At 39.4% G+C, this 19,801-nt stretch overlaps 1 protein-coding gene across 4 annotated transcripts in view; it reads right to left on the minus strand.

The window, feature by feature from the left end:
* Positions 1-19,801, minus strand: part of ctnnd2a (catenin (cadherin-associated protein), delta 2a) — a 278,500-nt gene that overhangs the window by 213,894 nt on the left and 44,805 nt on the right. The window lies entirely within an intron of this gene.

Genomic DNA, 19,801 nt, shown 5'->3' on the forward strand with positions numbered 1-19,801 from the left:
CTGCCTTATTTCCGAGACAACTCCAATGACAGAGCCATTCTTCATTAGCCAGTCTCTTTACAGTGTATATGTCAACCCTGGCGGCCAGACAAGTGCAGAGGAGTGTGATCATAATTTATCTATTTAGAATGCCAAAGGGAGAAGGCTACAGTGCTGTGCAAAGCTCTTAGCTGAGCCTTCCTGCTGCGATGTGCAGTGCAGTGCAGTGACATATTACACCAAATGTGACTATAGAAATAACTGAAGTCAAAAATAAACTTTGCAGAACAGCATATGGAAATGTAATGTTGCATATAGTAGGCACAAGGCCATATATCATATGCTGGGGACATAATGCTATATAATATGCCAGGACTATGGGCATGTGTGTGCCTCATAAAAAACAGCTCTACCAGTACAACAGATATAGTCCTGCACTGAATACAACTCCCCTCAACTAAAACCACTCATCGCCATGAAAACTTTGACAATGTCTGCATTTTAAATCTCATCCTAAAATGATACATTAATGTATAATACAGCAAGTAAGATTAAAAGAAAGGATGAGTGCTGAATATTTAACACATTACCTGTTGAGATTTTCAGTTTTCCACTATAATGATCAGACTGGAGAGCTGCTGATGAAACTGTGATTGAATTTATAAATTAACTCTTAAATTTTAATATGTTTTAAAAAAATAATTAAATTAAATTATTCAAATGGAGTTAGTGTATCAAAATCACGTTTATTCAATAGAGAATCAATAGAGAGTGCTATGTTTGACATCACTGTAGTGTGGACCGCTGTACTATATTTTATCATTTAACATGTTCACTGGACAATGTGCCAAATACAGAAGAGTAATCAACTTAGTCTGATCTGGCTTGATGCAAGAGAAGAAGACTGCTACAGTCAGCAAGTTGTGCATTACTACTGGACAGTACACTGACAGCAGCTTCCCTACAGGCTGTGGGGCAAAATACCTCTTTAAACAGTAAGGCTTTAGGACTGAATCTAAAAGGCCAGTAGATAAAATTTGATTGTAGACCCACAGGCAGGATGATACATTCCCTCTAGTTGGTCCTCTACAGTAAATGCAGCCAGTTAAAGAGAAAATTCACTGCTGTGAATATGATGATTTCTTAAAACTAGGTCACCTATGTAGTAGAAATGTGCAATTATTTTTGAAATTGGTGCCCTATGACTAGAGAAAACTGAGAAAAAGGCTGTAGATTCCTCATACCGCTCTTAAGGGGGAATCCTACAACAACCAGAATGCATTGCGCGCATCCCGTCCAATCAGACTGACTGACTCTACTGACGTTGTGTTTACAGCCAGCAGAGAAGCCATTTAGCAAAGACTGAGCAGCGTTATATCTCTTTACTGAGGCATTTTATTATCATTTACAAAACGTTTTTCCTCGAGTCTGGATGCATTGTACTGTTGTGTAAAGATCATAAAACAAACGGCACGCTAGAGTCAGTTATGTTGATCATTGCAAACAAAACTGCACGGCTACACACAAGCCATAGCTGATGATGGACAATCAAAACACCTCAGAGTCTGCCATTTCCTTTTTAGCTTGTTTTGGAATGTTGTGATAGATGAAGGGGTGAAAAACTGCAACCAAACACTGTTTCTTTTACCTATTTTTGACAATGAGGAGCCAAACCCCGGATTGTTCTCAAGCTGGATGCAGCCACAAAAGTTAATATACAGGTCACTTAATGCAGATGCTTCTGTCAGAAAACAAAGTCAGGTTTACCAAAGCTCTGTAAAATGTGTTGAAGCACAGAGTTCTCAAGTCTGTCTCCATTCTCTCTGATGATCCTCACCGGCCTGTCTTTCAGCTGCTGCTGTAATGTAGCTCCAGAGGGGGTAGCTTCCTTCTCTACACTGTTATCTGATTCCACAGCGTGATATTCGGCCTCATATCATGAAACTAGTTTTCTTCCAAATATGCTGATATTTCAAAGTATTTACTAGTATGATATTTGAGTGTCTGCTTTGCCCTATCACTGGCATAACATAGTAGGTGGAGTGCTTTGGGAGACCCACATTTGACAGTCCTTGAAGGCACCACTACAGAAAACGAGGAAACGTAGTTTGTAGTCTAAGGCAGATCTCCAAGTTCTGCAAAGACTTTTGCCAGTAAATGAGCAGGGAGCTCTGGGTGCAGGCAACATGGAGGGAAGTTAAACATTGTTCATTTGCATATACTTTCCACACTGTTATGATACAATGCTGGTTAAAAACCTGCAAAGTTTCCCTTTAAAAGCCAGCACATTAGTTGACTTTAGAAAATACTCTATGCTCACTCAACAATTATCACAGAAGTGCCCTTAAGCAAGGCACCATAAACTACCCCAGTGGAGCTGCTCTGTGTCCGGCAGTTGGAGGTCTGTTTGTACTATAGAGCTCCCAGTTGTAACTCACTGTGTCCCAATTCAGAGGCTGGATCCTTTGAAGGACATGGCCCATAAATTGAATCCTTCATAGGGCCTTAAAGCTAGGTTTGACTGGTGCCTCATTCTCCAATGAGATGGCTTATTCTCACAGAGACCAAAACTGTGCAAAACAGTGCATTACCATCCCTTGTCCACTAATAAAGTAAAATTTCTCAAAGTTTATATATCAGTGTTACATAAAATGGCCAACAAAGGGTGAATACAACTTAAAAATAAATTAAACAAATTCCTATGGTATATTTTCCACATTCTAGGACAACAAGCATCCACTGCACTCATTATTATAGGTTGAAAACTTTGTTATTTTAACAAAGTCAAACAATAATAAATATTTTTGCATAAGAAAAACTACTACATCATTATAACTTGGTTTTGTCCAATGTCCATAAAACTCACATTCTTGTTGAGTAAATTTTCCAACTCTTAAGCTACACTGTTCAGTCTTCTCTGTCCTGCTGTTATTACAGACATGTCTGAACTAGCCACAGCCCCTCAACTCACCAATGGTCTCACCTTGTTTGTCAAGCTGTAACGTTTTACTTGTGATGGTCTAGAGCTTATGGGAAATGGGGTTTGTTAAAGGCCTGAAACAGATTTATTGAATGACTGATGTTATTACAAAAAAGCAGGAGACTGTAGGCAGAGCAAAGCAGAAGAATAACTTTTTTTATTCTGGCTCAAGTGCAGGCAAAATGAAACCGAGCTGAACTGATCAACAGAGAACAAAGGATCCAACAAAACTGAACTGAAAACCAGGACTTAAATACAAACTACACTGATGAGGGGATGAGGTGCAGGTGAAACAAGAGAACAGGAAAAGAGCTGATTGCCTGAGGAAGACACAGGGAGCAGGGCAGGGCTAATGAGGCTGATTCAGAGCAGGTATGTAGATGAGCAAAGGAGGCAAAAGCAAGCACAAGAACACAGGAGGGAAAACACAGAGCAAACAGAAAACCAAAAACCCAGAAAACTCAATAAGCTGGTTCAAGAAATACCAGCAGGCCAAATGGAAACAAAAAAACATTGAGCTACAGAGCTAAATGGGCTGCAAGATAATCTGAGAGACATTTTAACTCAAAGTCAGAACACAGATCTGTCCCATTATCCAAAAACTGATACCTTACCACCCAGAATGTGAATTGCTTGATAGCACTAAACCTGGCAGCTCACTGAAACCAGCCTGAAACACATTCACAAAACAATCTGGTCATTTAACAAACATTCTCATTGTTAACCAGGTGAAAGTATTTCAGCTTTCACTTCTGTTTGCTCTGCCAATAGCCCGTGTATTACAAACTAGGCAGTTAAATGTCTGGATAAAGGTTCAATGCAAAGAGCAACAGTATCTCAAGTGGTCCTTAAATATGATCTGGAACTTATGTGTCTTATTCCCATTCAGTCCAGTTCAACAAACAGGGAAAAAGTCTGAGGGCATCAGGTGGACTGGTGGAGGGACATAGATTGGGACAGAATCATGACATTTCTATGGAATGCCGTTTGATTAACAGCATGTCTAGGCTGTAAACAAGAACAGTGACTTTTTAATTGGTCTAATTCAAGTTATATATTTATCAGTTACTGGTAACAATCTTGCTGCAAATACCTGGTGAATATGATGCAGTTACATTATATTTCCCAACTCTATAGACCAGCAATTGGCCTATAGAAATTCAGGCTTTGAAGGATCCAGCCCCTGAATTGGCACATCCACAATCAGCAAGCATTCCCTGGATAAATAAGGTTAAAAATGCCAGTGAACTGATAAATACTTGGGAATTTCTGAGTTCTTTGCCTCCACAGCTCTTTAATGGCTCTTTCCATCACAGAGTAATCTTTCCATTTTCTCATTTTCAGATCGATAGGGACTCAGGGAGAATGAAAGGCCTATTTCCTCTCAAATAGGGATAAAGCTTAACCACACGGGGCCGTCTCATGTTTTCTAATCATGTCAGCCAGTCTACAGGACCAGATGAAGTGGCACCAAGCTTAAAGAACAAGTCAATCTTTGAACTGTAGTACACAGACTTAAGTTAAAATGATTCCAGTCTGCTAACAAAGAAGAGCTGTAGTTGTTTAAAGGCACAACAAGCACTGAAAAAGTGAGTTCTCATAATATTATGAAAAACTCACTTTTTCAATGCTTGGGTCTCAGATGTGCCTTCTAACACACAAACTGTGGAATAAGACTCGGTCAATTCTGTGTGGGCTGGCTTGCTCTGAACTTGTGCCATTTAGATTTGATGCCCCTTCTGATGTCCCTTGGGGCTTCAATGAAATTGCAACTGCCCGTGTATCATTGTTTCTCCACCTATGATTTCCAGATGGGGGTAACCATTGTTATTTTCACAAGCGACTGGACTGGTAGCAAACACAATATGTCTAAGCGAAGAGCTAAACATGCAAAATGCTCTGTTGTTGACTGTAATGACCAGCACAAATTCCTACGTCAGCCCCCAGCCTCAGAGGACAGAAAAGCTGAGTGAGTGGTCCAAGCTAAAGTTAGCAAACATCTTTATTTTTTTGCTAACCACTTATTGTCGGACTGTTTTACCAACCTTGATTGGCAGGACTTGCTGAAACTTTTCTGAACGGAGGATCAACACCAACTGTCTGTGACAAAACTGCAGATGAGGGAGATTAAGTATTTAAAAAAGTAATTGTGCTTTATGTTTCTATTGCTGTTAACCACTAGATCAACACTAACAGTTGATTAGGATGCAGTTGCTGATTTTAGAGAAACTGTGTGAACGTTAAGGCTCATTTGAAGCCAACTAAATATCAACAGTAGTAGGTTTGATGGTGGTTAGAAAAGACAAGTGTAGGTTGTGGGGGTGGTCTGACTATATTGGGTTGTCCTGCCAGTGTTTCAGGATCAGACTCTGGGTCGAATATAGGGGGCTGATGTGTAGGGCTGCATTTTTAGCATTTCGGGCTGCCTCGGGAGCTGGACTCCGGTTATGGTAAGGCGCGTGACATTTCCAACATGCTCTAAGCAGCTGGCCAATCACAACAGAGAGGACATTTCGGAAGGGGGGGCAGGAGCCAAGACAGCTCATTTCAGGCTGAGTGAGACAGAGTGGCTGTATGGCTCCATGGCTTGTACAGCTGTAACTAGTTACTTTTGGACCTTAAAAACATGCTAATGTTTGTGTACAGACCATGATAATGAAAATATTAAACTAGGAAAAGGGCATAATATGACCTCTTTAAGGGATATAAATAACATTGTATCATTAGCACAGTTCAATTTTACAAGGGTGAGTGGGAGAGACAGAGAGAGTGGCTTCGGTAAAGTTATAACCCACACAAACTGATGAAAACATTGAAGCTGGAAAAGTAAAAGAGCCTGTATGGGAAAGGTAGCCTTCAGACGCCCACTCAACAGCATCTGCACTGTCTGCAGTGGTTTTTGGTAATGTGGGGAGGATGATGGAGCAGCTGAAGGACTTAGCAACAATGTTACTCCACTTCTAAAGGAACATCTCCCCTGGTGTCTGACCTCAATGCTTAGCTTTGCCTGTAAACAAAGGGCCCTGACAGACATGTTCAATTAATCGATGCTTTTCTCACACATCCCCGTGCAGTTTTCCAAGACTCGCTCATAGCCCCGGGGTGCTAGTTCACTCCAACATTACCACAGTGCACCGCTGTACCGCTTTAGACCTGCTGAGCCCTGGAGAGCACCTCACGCCATAGACAGGCAGAGTGATAAGTCTGAGTGAATCATGTTTTCTGATCGATGCAGAGAAACTGATTCAGAGTCAATCTTACACTGTTCACTAGATCAGCTGAGGTTAGGTTTTACAGAATCATACTGGAAACTGGTTTAATGCCTCATGCTGGTAGCTATCCAACAGATCATTTTTGCTCAAGGAATGAGAGTTAAGAAAGGCTATCTCAAAGAGTTGCCATTAGCTTTAAAGTTACAGTGCTACCGGTATTCCAATTCAATATATTATTAGCATTCAGGTTGCACAAGTCCTTTTGGCTATTGCAATATTAGCATTCAAGATATTGCTAACAAGTTCATCAGCATTCAGGCAAATGCAAGCCTGAGCTTGATTTAAGGCTCAGGTAGCATTAGCATGCAGATAGTAGTGGGACGTTGTGGTGGAGGAGGGTGGAGGCTAAGTGATTAGCAGGAAGAGCTCTTACTTCATATGCAGGATCAGCGCTGGGCTCCGTCGCAGCGTTAAAGGCTAATGAAACAGAGCCCATGTGAGGGAGAAGGAATAATTGGGGGGTTGGGAGGCGTTGGTGGGGGGGGTCACTGTGATCCTTACAGCTGAGCCACGATCACACACCGATAATGGGGGTCTCACAGTCCAACTCACACTAAATTCATGCGGAGATGCACAAACACACTGCTCTGTTTTTGTTTCATGCAGGTACGGGCATATGGGCGCACAGTTTACCTCAATTATGTAAAAAGTAATCACAGATACACAATCGCGCACACATCTCAGGAGGTTGCAGTATTTTGGCAGTAACCAGCCTGTTTACGAGTGGATATTCCAAGGTCCCTGTGATTAAAACAGCTCCAAAGCGCTCCTGACACTCCATTACCCAGCATGCCCCGGGTGAGGCAGGATTGTACATATTGATTTCACGCCTCATTAGATTTCCTGTCTAACAATGTCATTGTTCTTCCTGTTTCTACAGGATTCTGCATCATTCAGAAATGACCAGGTATAACTCTGGGAGGGGACGGCCGACACATAACAAATGAACACACTGAGTTTGGGCTTGGTGGAGCATCATGGGGGGAAACCTGGGCAGGCTGCAGACTTTTGACCCAGTTTTCAGTTGTTTGCACTTGCTGTAGGCATACTGTAGCTCCCTTCACAGAACAGGCGGAACATGATCACTTAAAACAAACTGTCAGTACTGCGAAAGTTCTTTTACTCTAATTTACCTTGAGAAGTGATCATGCCTCAGTAAAACATCAATAAAACCTGAGAATCACAGTAACACAGAATAGATTTTTCCATCTCATTGTTTTCACACTATTCCTGATTTTTCAAGATCTTGACACCTCATTTACAAAAAAATCAGTGCTGTGCAGCTGCAAGGAGGGTGCCAAGTATCAATGTGCCCGGCATATAATGCACTCAGGCACAGTAGAGAACTTTCAAATGTTCATTTTAGGTGGATTGCTTTATTTTGAGACAGCTAATTCAAATTATTTATTTATTTTTTTTATGACAGTCAACAACCACAGTGAAAATGATCCATGCACTGGTAGAAAGTGGGTTTCAGTTATTACTTTGATCATATAGTAAAAAATCAATACTGAGCACATTCATTGACTTAGGGGAGATTCCACCAGGTGTGTGAAGCTGTGCCTAAATCATAACTGCTGACAGAGGCAGCACCTGCAGCTGGCCATTACAGAGGCAAAGAGCATGTCCTGCAATGAGCTTTTTTAAATCATCAGCACAAACTGCAGTTGAGGGTGCACCATTTCTACAGAGCTGTATACTGTAAGCACACCCTTATTCTTCATCAGCTTTGATGGAAAAGTTTTCACTTTGTGGTTGTTTTTCCCTGAGAAAGTTTTTTTTTTCGTTTGTGAGCTTCAAGGCAGTCTTAAGCCGGGCTCAGACTATAGGAGTTTTGGGCCGATTTATCCCCTTTCACCCCTCCTGACAATTGAAGGAGAAATCTGGTCTGGGACCTTGGTCGGTACCGATGTTTGGCCCAGATTATCTGGCAACGTGAGGGGTTTACAGATCCAATCTTAAACCAAAATGCTCACAGACACAGTGGGGCCACCCCAATAATTTTGAACATGTTTGATATTAGGGTTTGAAATCTGGATGATTACATCACTACTTTCTGAGTAGGGCCACAATAGCCAATGAGAGAGACGAGTCTACAAGGTGTTGACAGTTCTGCTGATGGTGTCGCCAAGCAACGGTAATGATTCTGGCCCTTGAGGCTAACGTTACCTAGCATACTACTGTTGACGGATATTAAAACTGACAGTTAAAATCTCACCTCCAGTTCTCACTGGAGAATAGACAACCCACGTCGACGGCGTCTCCCCAACCATTTTTTCATCCAGACTCATTTAGTCTTCTGCTTTTATTTTTTCTCACTGTAAAGCATTAAGTTGTTGCATCATGTCAGTCTCCATTTTGTTTACATCAGCTTCCCCATGAGATCACTTGAGATCACATGAGGTGGTGCATTGCTCCCTCTGGAACGATAATATTAACAATATCCTGTAATGTGTGAGACGCCATTATTTTCAAATCTTCTAGTGTGTGCATGTTTGAGATTAGAGAGAAGAACATCTGTGAAGTTTCTCCTCCTCCTCCTTTCTCCTGTGCATGATGCAACCCGATTTCAAAATCGGTTAGGATTTTAAAACTCCTGTAGTCTGAGCTCAGCTTTAAAGTGTTTGTACTGGATCATTTATCCCTTCCACAGAGAGTGTACAAACAGCATTGTACTGTGATTCCACTTTCACTGATTGACCTTCAAACGGTAATTGGCAAGTCTCGTTTGGTAGTTGTCTCAGAGTGCAGGGTATTGGATGGCTGCCACTGAAACTCGGCTCTCTTTTCTTTCACTCCCTCTTCCTTTTCTCCTTTTCTTTCCCTCTCTCATTTCATTTATCTAACAACCAATTTTTCTTCAAATCTCCTCATCCTCTACTTGTGCCCTCTGTCCTTTACACTCTCTCTAATCCCACATCTTCTTTCTTTTTCTCACCCCTGTTCTTTCTCTCACTCACACACACACATTGCAGAATTTCCGTGTTTCATGTCATCTCTCTTGCTCATTCTCTCTCTTAGAGCTCTCCCACTCTCTCTTTGGCCCAAAGCATGGCAGCTGCAGTAGCATGTAGCCTGCCAGCTGCCAGTTATGATGATGGTGACAGTACAGTGGGGGTGCTGGCTGGGTGATGTTGACTAAATGGAACATTGCGGCACCACTGGCAGACACAAACTCAAGCTCAAGCACACTTGCACGTACACACACATGATGCACACACAACAACAGTGCCAAAGAACACAACAGCCTTCAGGCCAGCTAATAATTCTCCCCCAACCACAGCGCTTCTCAGCCAGGTTGAGGCAGCTTAACACCACCCTTTTCTTCCCCATTCTTCCACAGATGCTCTTTTTCAATGAGAAAATGGCAAGGGGATACTGCTTCTGTGACATACTTCCCACTCAAGCTTGCATGAAAATTGTTACAAGTCACCTTGGTGGCTTTTACCTTCATCTAAAAGCCACAAAGTCATCACAAGTTGGTCTCTTACATTAAAACTGCAGCTGACATTAAAACTGTAGCTGACATTTGAGAGTGAATCATGTTTTTTGAAGGCTTCTCTTCAGAAACAAACTTTAAGACTGGATGACACACACAACACTGCTCTCTACTGAATGAATGCTTCACTGCAGTAAGACAGGTTTGGCTACACGGTGTAATCAGATATCTGTGTGTGTGTAAAAAAAAAAAGCATCCATGTCTTTCCTGCTGAGTGTGTTTACTGGCAGAGCAGGGCAATTTCTTCCCTACCTAACAACCATCTCTTAGGTTACAGTGTACTTATCAGTAGACACACACACACGCACACACACAGGCAAGCAGGCACAGGTACACAGCTATACTGCATGCACAGATGAACACATACTATAATGCATACTGTATGTGCAATTAGTTCGAACACACACACACACACACACACTTACACAGAGTCCAGGATTTCTGCCTGCCGGCTAAATGATCTGTTCCCATACTGGCATAGTGAAAGAGACAAATGTTGAAGGACACTGAGGACAGACTCAGAGTGAAAGAAGCACCAAACTCAATTTTCAGCCTGAAAACCACTGGCAGAGAGGCTGGCAGATCTGTTCAAAGCACAAAATGCTTTGAACCAGCGCATCCACTCTTTTAATGTGCTGACAGAAGTTTTAACTGTAAGGTGTGTTAGGTGGTATGACAGTCATTTCAGAGTTAACCGCTGCCACAGCAGAAAGAGTACGTATTATACAGGTCAAAAGGTAGGTGCCAAGCACAGTCTTATTCCTTCCTGTTATAGCAGCAAGAAGCCTTATAATTTCCTCTTTTTCTAACATAAAATTCAGTTTTCCATTGTTTTCCATTTTATTGTTTTCAGGTACAACAGATTTATGAAACCCTTTCAAATCATTATTAATTATTTCACAATACAATTTTTTTGTCTGTTATACATTTGCATTTTAGGAGATACAGGGTTTTTCATCAGCTGCTGTATTGACAGTCTTGGGTGTGGGAGGATTCATTTCTTTCCCATCACTCTGACCCTGAGACAGAGTTAATTTATACCTGCTGCAAAACACAGCTGTCAACTGCAGCAATAGACAGGGTATCGATAAAGGGGCAAGGACAGAAGAGGCAGAGGTGGACGGTGGGTATCTGCACACTTTTTGAAGTCAAATTTGATGCTTTTTGAGGCCTTTTTAAGACCTCCACAAAGAAAATGTAAGATCCTGTCCACAGTGGAACAAATCCACATAAGGGCTGAACGATATTTTTTAATTCTGTCATTTTATTAATGTGAAAAAGCACATTTAAAATTATCAAAATGCAATAATCAAAATATTTCATTCAAAGAATTGTGTTCCAATGTTATGCATTACATGAAACCCAATGCTTCATGTCTAAAAACAAAACCTTACATAACAAAATTCAATTTTGTTATCTAATAATTACAATTCGATTTCTGTTTTGTGAATCTGGTGAGCGATGGATGTCAAAAACACTTCTAAAAACATGTATATTGGCCTCAAGACTGAACACAGACAAGATCAAGTCAAGAATGAGTCTAAATGAGCCTGAGGCTGAGTGAAGACTAAGGTCAACAAATATAATCCTACTCCAAGACTAAGCTTTAACCAGCACACAGTACTTTTTAATTCAGCTATTTCAGATTTATACATGATCAAATTTTTAAAAAATCGATTAAGACAATACACTGTTTTTAAACATTCAGGATTAGGAGCTCAATCATCTCAACTACCCTAAAGCACACACTTTATAGAAATAAAAGTTTAATCTAGGCTCAGATTGCACAAATAATCACATCCAAACAACCCGACTGCATGTCACTCATACAGATAACTTTCACTATCTGCTCTTAAAGAAAAACTATTTATCTACTTTTAAAAGACACAAAAGACCCCACAAAAAGCACATTCCTTCTCATAAAAAACAAAAGATAGCAATAAAAATACCCAACCTAACTCCTGTTTTTAGCCACTACAGCCTACTTTTGTTTAAAGTGGTCAGGTAAAACCTGTTAAGTTTCAGGTATTAAATACATAGCAGTACCTTGTATTCATACATGTGTATGCTTATAATGTCTTCATGCTGTTTACACTATATTCAGTTGGCCATAACTGTCTATATGTTATCAGGTATTGGGAGGAAGCTTTTATTGTGAAGACACAGGAAGTGTTGTTGTTGTCGGTGTGCATGAAGTGTGTTGAGAACATCGCCATCGCCAATGAAGTAGTTGTCGAGTAACTTCAAAAGGTTGTCTTCTTTTCAGGTAACACAACCACCCTCCAGCTGTGCTGGGTGAACGTAGCATAATTTCTGTTTTCCCAAGGAAACAGGTGTAAACAAAGACTCTGAGGGTAAAGACAAAGACACTCTCTATAGCAGTGAGTGAGGGTAGCAAGTTACTTCATAGTTTACCAGTCACCATAAAACTTAAAAAGAAGAAGAAGGAAGGGAACCACAACAAACATGTTAGGGAAACACAACAGCCACTATAAACCGGACAGTTACAAGTAAGAAGAGTAAAATTGGCAAGAAATCAGCCGGCCAAAAAACCACTGATACATAGTGGTATCAGACAAAATTAAGCCTTGGTCCAACAATAATGAAACAGAAAAAAACAGCTGACTCTGAGATGGAGTCTGCTTTACTCCACCTTTAACATAACTTCCAACACTTCTGCATTTGTTACCATGTTGAAGAGGTAGTTTTGTGTGGGGGTTACATTTTCCTTTTACCACTGATTGTTACTGCAATTCAATATCCAAATGCTACTGTTGGAAGGGTGTCTGCTATTGTACAGTAAAATGAGAAGACAAAGCCCAAAGAACAACAGTTTTTATATTTAAATGTCCAACATTAAATCCTGTGGGTCAATGTGATTTCTCACCAGTCTAGGCACGATTTCAAAGTTGAATGATTAAAATTAAAACATTTTAAGACATTTTAGATTCTAAAAATCAAATGTAAGCCCTTTTTAATACTTATTAAGGACTGCAGCTACCCTAGGCAGAGTAAAAGATAAATCTATCAGGGTAGAGACGGCACACACACCTACACAAATTTACTTTGAGAGCAAGTTGTGAACAACACACAGACACCTACGCAAAATCACTTTTAAAGCAACTGGTATAAGTGTTGGAGAGAGCCAAAAAAGTTGAGAATATGCACAGTCAATAACCAGAGCAGTAGTCAGGCTTAGTGACAGTATATTAGCAAAAGGAAAGTTTTCAGCTCACTCTAAAGGCCAATGAAGTGCACTCAAATTCCGGCAAAGAAAAGGAGTCTGGAGAATAACCAGCAGTCTAGAGGATAGAATACATTACCCTCTCAGCTCTGAAAAAGACCTTGCTCCTTTCAAATATGCAAACTGAAAGCCTCCATCAGTTGTGAACACTTGATAACTCAAGTGGTTTTATGAATACTTTCAGCTCACATGCAACAAACTCAGAGAGGGATGGACACCGTGTAGTTCAACAACAAGCAGGAAGAGCAAGTGTTTTCTGTTGATGTGGAAGATGGAGAGAATGACAAAGATGGCAGGGATGATCACATGATAACTACAATTTTAACAAAAAATGTTACTGATGATGACAATGATAGTAATTGCTAATTATATTGATAACAATATATGTGATATTGAAGGCTCAATCTGTCTTTTTTGAACATATAAATTACAAATATATTTACTATTTATACATGAATATGGTTGTAGATGGAAACAGGGCATTTTTTCCTGTTAGTTAAATTCAAATTAAAACAAACATTTTAACAAATATCATTATTTATTATTTTCACTTGCCCCACATCACATAAGGATACCACCACGCATGAAGACAAACAAACAAATCAAACTTATCTTAATTGGCTTAACTAGGGAAACCTCAAACTTAGGCATGTTCACACGCGCACAGCTACACAGACATCCTCTTTCCTTTCTGCACTCTCCCAAACCAACAACTCTCTCCTTAAATAGGCCCTCCAATCAGTCTAGACAGAACCATATTTCTCGCAGGGGTGTTTCAGTTTTTCCCGCCTTTAACAGGTCAACAACAATGTTACTTGTATCAGTTGCAGTATCATTGTCTATGTAAACAACACTTTCCATATCCCCTACCATAAGCCAAAATAAGCACAGATCAAAACAAACACCAAACAAAACATTTAACTCAATACACTAAATCCCCCCACACTTGGTCAAACCCATGACTTCACTGGTGATGTCAGCGAGAGCTTAAAAGCAGGAAGTGATTAGGTGATCCCTGTTTAGTTACTCTGGTTTCTCTTCCTAACGTGACTCCTCCTTCTATTTCCTAAAAAGTATGGTGGTTATGGTGAGTAACACAACAAGCTAATACATAACTCAAGAAACTCAATAAATGAGAAGTAAACTTAAAAATGTGTCTGTCTTGATAAAACCAGAAATGCAGATGTAAATATAACAAAACAGTGCTAAACACAAACAGATAGTATGTGAGAGCAATGTTACAAATAGCATCTTAGTGTTGTACTGGCTAAAAAAAACAAATGACAAGTATGAAAAGAAATACATCAGTCTATGTATTGCAGTGTAATAGGATGGTGTGGTCTCACCCACTTTATCACAGTGGTATGTGTATTCTATATATGTAAAGTAAATCTCCATAACCCAACATATATATAAAAATAAATATACATATACAAAATAAATTGCAAAATGAAAACTATTATGATTAAATAGGCCACCATTTATATTTTAATTACCCTTAATTAGGCAAACATGGTTTCACCGCTTTACAAACAAAAGCAAAAAAGTCACTTACTAAAACTAATACTCAACATTGTTATTTCTGTCTAAGCTAGTAAGTCTCCATCTTAAAGTAAAAGTGGGTCCTGGACTGCAGTGGCCTCATTCAGGCAGTAATCACATCAGTTTTAAGGGGCTAAATTGTCACATGACTTAATTGTTCACATCAGTTATGATACAAATGGAATAAACTCAAATAAAACTGAGCAGAAGCCCATTGGCAAGGGTTTCCACTCAGCATCTCATAGTTTATTCCATTTGTTTCTGACCCTATTACTACATGCCCTTGAAGAATTGAGGAAACATCAGTAAACAATCAGTCTCCACAAAATGTAACAGTAACAAAAAATCTAAATGTACGTTATGTTACCATATCAAACACATTTAAATGATGCTTGCATGTATTATGACAGGTGTTAGTCTATAATTTTAGGTTAAAAAGAGGGAGAATAAATCATCAAGAAGCTCTCAAAAAGGTATATAATAAAACAGCTACAGCCCTCTCTGGATATAAAAACTCCAAGCTAATAAAAGCACAAGATAATACCTAATGTGAAAGACAGTCATCTCATTTTATTTCAAAGATTGCATCCTGTCAAATGAAGCTCTGGTCATGTCTTGTAACCAGTAACTCTAATACTAATCACTTCTACCCTGTGGTCTTCACTATGTCCATTTTCCTTGTTTTTCAGGCTTGTGAGGGTGCAAAATAGTTACCGTTTCTGATCCCTAAATTACCATTATCTATCATTATGATGTTGATGAAAACAATAAATTGGCTAGGTAATAAACTGTGGAGATGATACACACAAAATATCAACTCTTTTTAGCCAGAGTATTTTTCTCAGGGAAGATTAACTGGCTGCTGGGTGTTCAGAACAGCAAATATAACAGGTTTCATTAAACTCATTATAGGTGGAATCATTAAATCACAGTATCAATCAGGGATAAGGAAAACCATGAGAAAACATGCAGCTTATAATTTAGCAAGAAACAGGGTTAAATTGCCAGGGCGTATTCCAGAAACAGAACAAGACATTAACTCCAGCTAAATGAAAATATGCAAAAAAACTGATAGATTGTAGAGCAAATCAGCACTAAAATTGGCCTCTGTAGAGTTCTCCAGAGGCAAGTTGAGACATGATGCAACGTTGTGCAAAGCATCTTGAGAAACTCAAATGACTCCAACTGTAGCAGTACAGGAGCTGTTAAATAGGAAAATTTTAACTAGAGAAATACAGAGTTGTCATTTGAGAATGTGAAATTTCCCGTTGAGCTCGCTAAATTCATTGACCCTCAGCTCTTTGAAGACATGTAATATGATACTCAAGAATGTTCATTATCAAATATAGTGCATGCAAAATATTGCTGAATCCTGAAAAATGTTCTATATTGATTTATTATTTATTTATTATTTATTTTTTAATTTTAAATATCATGCATTTTTCAAATGTAGTCACATATTCTTGCAATTTATTTCATACTGATGTGATACAAAATTTCAGAAACAACATACAACTTCCCTTAAGTCATATACTGTGAACCTTTGTATGCCTTCCTGGAGAAGATCTGTGAAAAACTGAAAAAAAAGTGTTGTGGCGCTAGTAGTGATTATGATTGTAATACACAGAGAATTGGCCAGTCCAAAGTTCGGAAAAAAGAGGGGAAAAATATCTAAACATCATTCAGAAAGAGGTACATGCTATTATCACCTCAGCTATACTGAAGCTCCATCCTGTTTCACAAATGTTAATTTCTAGTCCCAGTAACTGGAAAAAGACCTTTACCACTGAAAATCATCCCTTCAGAAACATATGAGTGATGTCATGACAGTCTACGCCACCATCATCTTGTCCCCCTTACTGAATACTGCATGAATTCAACGTCAAATGACTTCCCATTCCTAATTGTGTCTCATTATTTCACAGCTAAAAACAGGAAATCATTACATTATCTTGAACATACCGGATGCCACTTTTTCTTTAAATACCATCAACACGCACAAAGACTCACAAGTAGACAGATGGTGTCTACTAAATGGAATCTAAGCCATGTGTGTATCCTTACATGTGGGTATCCTCACTGAGACAACCACAGTGGAGGAGAGGTGTGTGTGCGTTAGGCATGATGATGTGCTGCAATGGGAGTGGGCCTGCTGGGTTACTGGAGCAATATGTTCATATGCAGGGCCACACACACACACACACACACACACACACACACACACACACACACACACACACACACACACAAACATACAGACCTAGTGAGAGAATGTCGGTATGAAACAGAGAGAGAGTGTGAGAGCTATATTTAGAGTTAACCTTTTATCATACATTTACATCATGTATCTATTACACAATTGAAAATGTGCGCACATGAGTGGTGCACACAAAAAGCCACATATCATGGAATCGGTAGAAATCAATGAAAAATATGTACTATATTTAAGATGTGCTGACATGAGGAATATATTAAAATCACATACCACAGTTTTGTGCTGTCCACACTATTAATTATTATGTGCAGACACTCATGTTTGCCTGGTGTGGATTATTCCAAAAATATCATGGTGTTGTGTGCAAGTAGACCTGCGAACAGCAAGTATATCATACACACTGCCATATCTACAAGCATGTCTGTAAGGAGTGTAGGCAAATGTAGAAAGAGATTTAGTGGAGAAAATTTTGAGTCAACTATTCCAACTATTGATTGTGGAGGAAATTTTAGAAACAAAATAAGTGTAATAAATGTATCCTGGTGAGACTGCTGTAGAGGCATCATAACAGGGGGGAATGACATACAGCTTAAATGTGAGTGCCAATACTATTTGTGAAGATATAGCAGTCTGCCAGCCCCTCTGATCTTTTAAGTTGATTATCAATTTCAAATGACATTGCCTATGTAGAGAAGGGGTTTTCTGCTTGCAAATGCTATTGAGTAGTTAGTGTAAACCATTCATATTCAGTAATGTCACAGCCCCCTCCTGTGCAAAGCAGCTCTAGTTAAGCAGCTAGGGGGTCAAAGGTTTATCCTTTTGGTACCCAATGTGCCCCAATATCCAGCTGCATTACACATGTCTCTAAAGAGAAAAAGGAGAATGGACTGTATAGTGCATTTCTTTGAACATGATGTGAATATCTTTAGATGAAAACCCCCACAGCATTAAGTATACATACCATTGTGCTTATTTTTTTCCAACATGCTTCCTTGTATCAATGTTGCATTAGTATGATGTGGATCAGTAAAGCTCCATGGATCTGACTAAATCAGGTACACTTCAGTGATTCGGTAATGCAGGAGCACTGAGACATTTTCTGAAGAGGAAAACTATACTCTAGCAGTCACTGCGGCATTTTCCCCCCAAAGGGCTGCTATGTCAACCCAGTCTCACATCAAAATGTGTAACAGCTACGTACTAGTTTCACAATATCAGCTCTAAGATTGTGAGATGCCTATATTTTGCCTATTCTTTTCTGTTGGCCTGTGTCCAGGTCATGTGACTGTCAAGTTTCTGTCTGCTAAAACAAACAAAAGGGTTGCCATTACTTTTATTCTCAGTGGAAAATGCATTTTAAGATAGTTTCGGCATTAAAATGTGTTTTGATAACTCTTCTAGCAAGAAATGTGTATTTTATTTTTATTCTTCATTCAGTGAATGTATATGATGTTTAGTTTGTTAGTTATTATGAAAGAAATTATTGGAATGCAACGTTTTCTATCGCATTGAACCATTGTCTTTGCATTGTGTAGTTATCTGAGCTGTTATGTTATTTGTATTATTTTATAGAACTGTCTGATGATGTTCTTTCAATAAAAAACAGATTTTAGAGTACCCCAGGGATGACGTATTTCTTCTTCTTTGGATTTTGGACAGACCACATAAGTCCAGTGGGCGGACCAGAGGACCTGCTGCCAGGAAGGGTAATTGCATTTTTCAATGAGAATAAAAGGAATGTCAGCCATTTTGTTTGTTTTCACAGACAGAAAATACGTTTTGCTCTGTGGGCCAACGTAGCTATTACATATTTTGATATGAGACTGGGTTGGCTATATAAAGCTGATTAGACTTTTTTTTTTAATTTTCAAAACATTTTTGGCTACATTTCTGTGATGTTTCCCATTTGGGTAACCTTTGTACATTTGCTCTCCCAAATGGATGGAGGAAATGCAGGTTCAAATCTGGTCCAATGCATGGACGTGACTAAACACTGCATGCTTCAGTAATTCAGTAATTTGAGAACACAGAGGTTCTCTATAGAAAAAAGAAAAAAAACACACATACACACAAATGAATGCCATTTGCAAGGGGGAAAAAAACTCAAATTGCCATCAGCATTTGTCCTTCACTCTTTAAGGGTAAATGGAATACTTCATGGTATTAAATTAAGGAGAACTTCAGAGCCAATGTAGATAGGCACAATGATAAATCTATGGTGTATTGCATTTGCTGATGAGCTAAATCTAAATGAAACAGTGTTTTGTTACACAAAGGAATAAGTCCTAGGCTAAACACAAATCACCAAACGCAATCAGTGTGAACTTTTCAGAGGGACTCGGAACTCAGAAAGTCACTTCCTCTTGAAAGCAAGGATTGCATGCATGTTTGTGTGTGAGGTTGTTTATTTTATACTTCAATTAGGTATAAAACAAACCCAGAGATATATATTGATTTTATCGTGCAAACTTACCCAACAGCACACATGACCATTAGTAACCATGGCTATTGACTGTGACCTTTTTTTTGTAAAATGTACACTCTGACCCTTTCTATGTCTTCTTGCTTTCTTACCCTCCCCTTCGCAGTCCAACATGTTATCTCAGTAGCTTCCAATGGAAAACATGTTAATTGCTAACGGCTTAACTGTCTTACACACATCTCCCTCCTCTGTTACACCAAACCAACCCATCCATCCTGACTTACATCCCCCTATTCTCCACTCCTTCTCTCGCCTCTCTATGTACCTCGTTTCCTTCTCTCTTCCCCATTCCAGATGCTAACCTGAAACCAGCCAGCATCATTGCCCAGCCTGTCCACTTGCAGCGTTACAGCTACCTTCCAACGCTCCCCATTGAGTAATTGCCTTGATTTTAATGACTTTTTCAATTATGTCTAGTTGGCTACAGCTCTCGCCTGTAATCTCCATCATTTCAGTCCATTAAACTCTTGCATTCCCTTGGCACCAATCAATCTTTGGTTTCTTTTTAACACTTAAAAGCAGCAGAGCGCCTTTTCCTCTGAATAACACTGACAACCTTCTGACCCGCCTCGTTGCAAGCTGTTGGAG

This window comes from Thunnus thynnus, chromosome 21 (assembly GCF_963924715.1).
Source record: "Thunnus thynnus chromosome 21, fThuThy2.1, whole genome shotgun sequence".
NCBI lineage: Eukaryota > Metazoa > Chordata > Actinopteri > Scombriformes > Scombridae > Thunnus > Thunnus thynnus.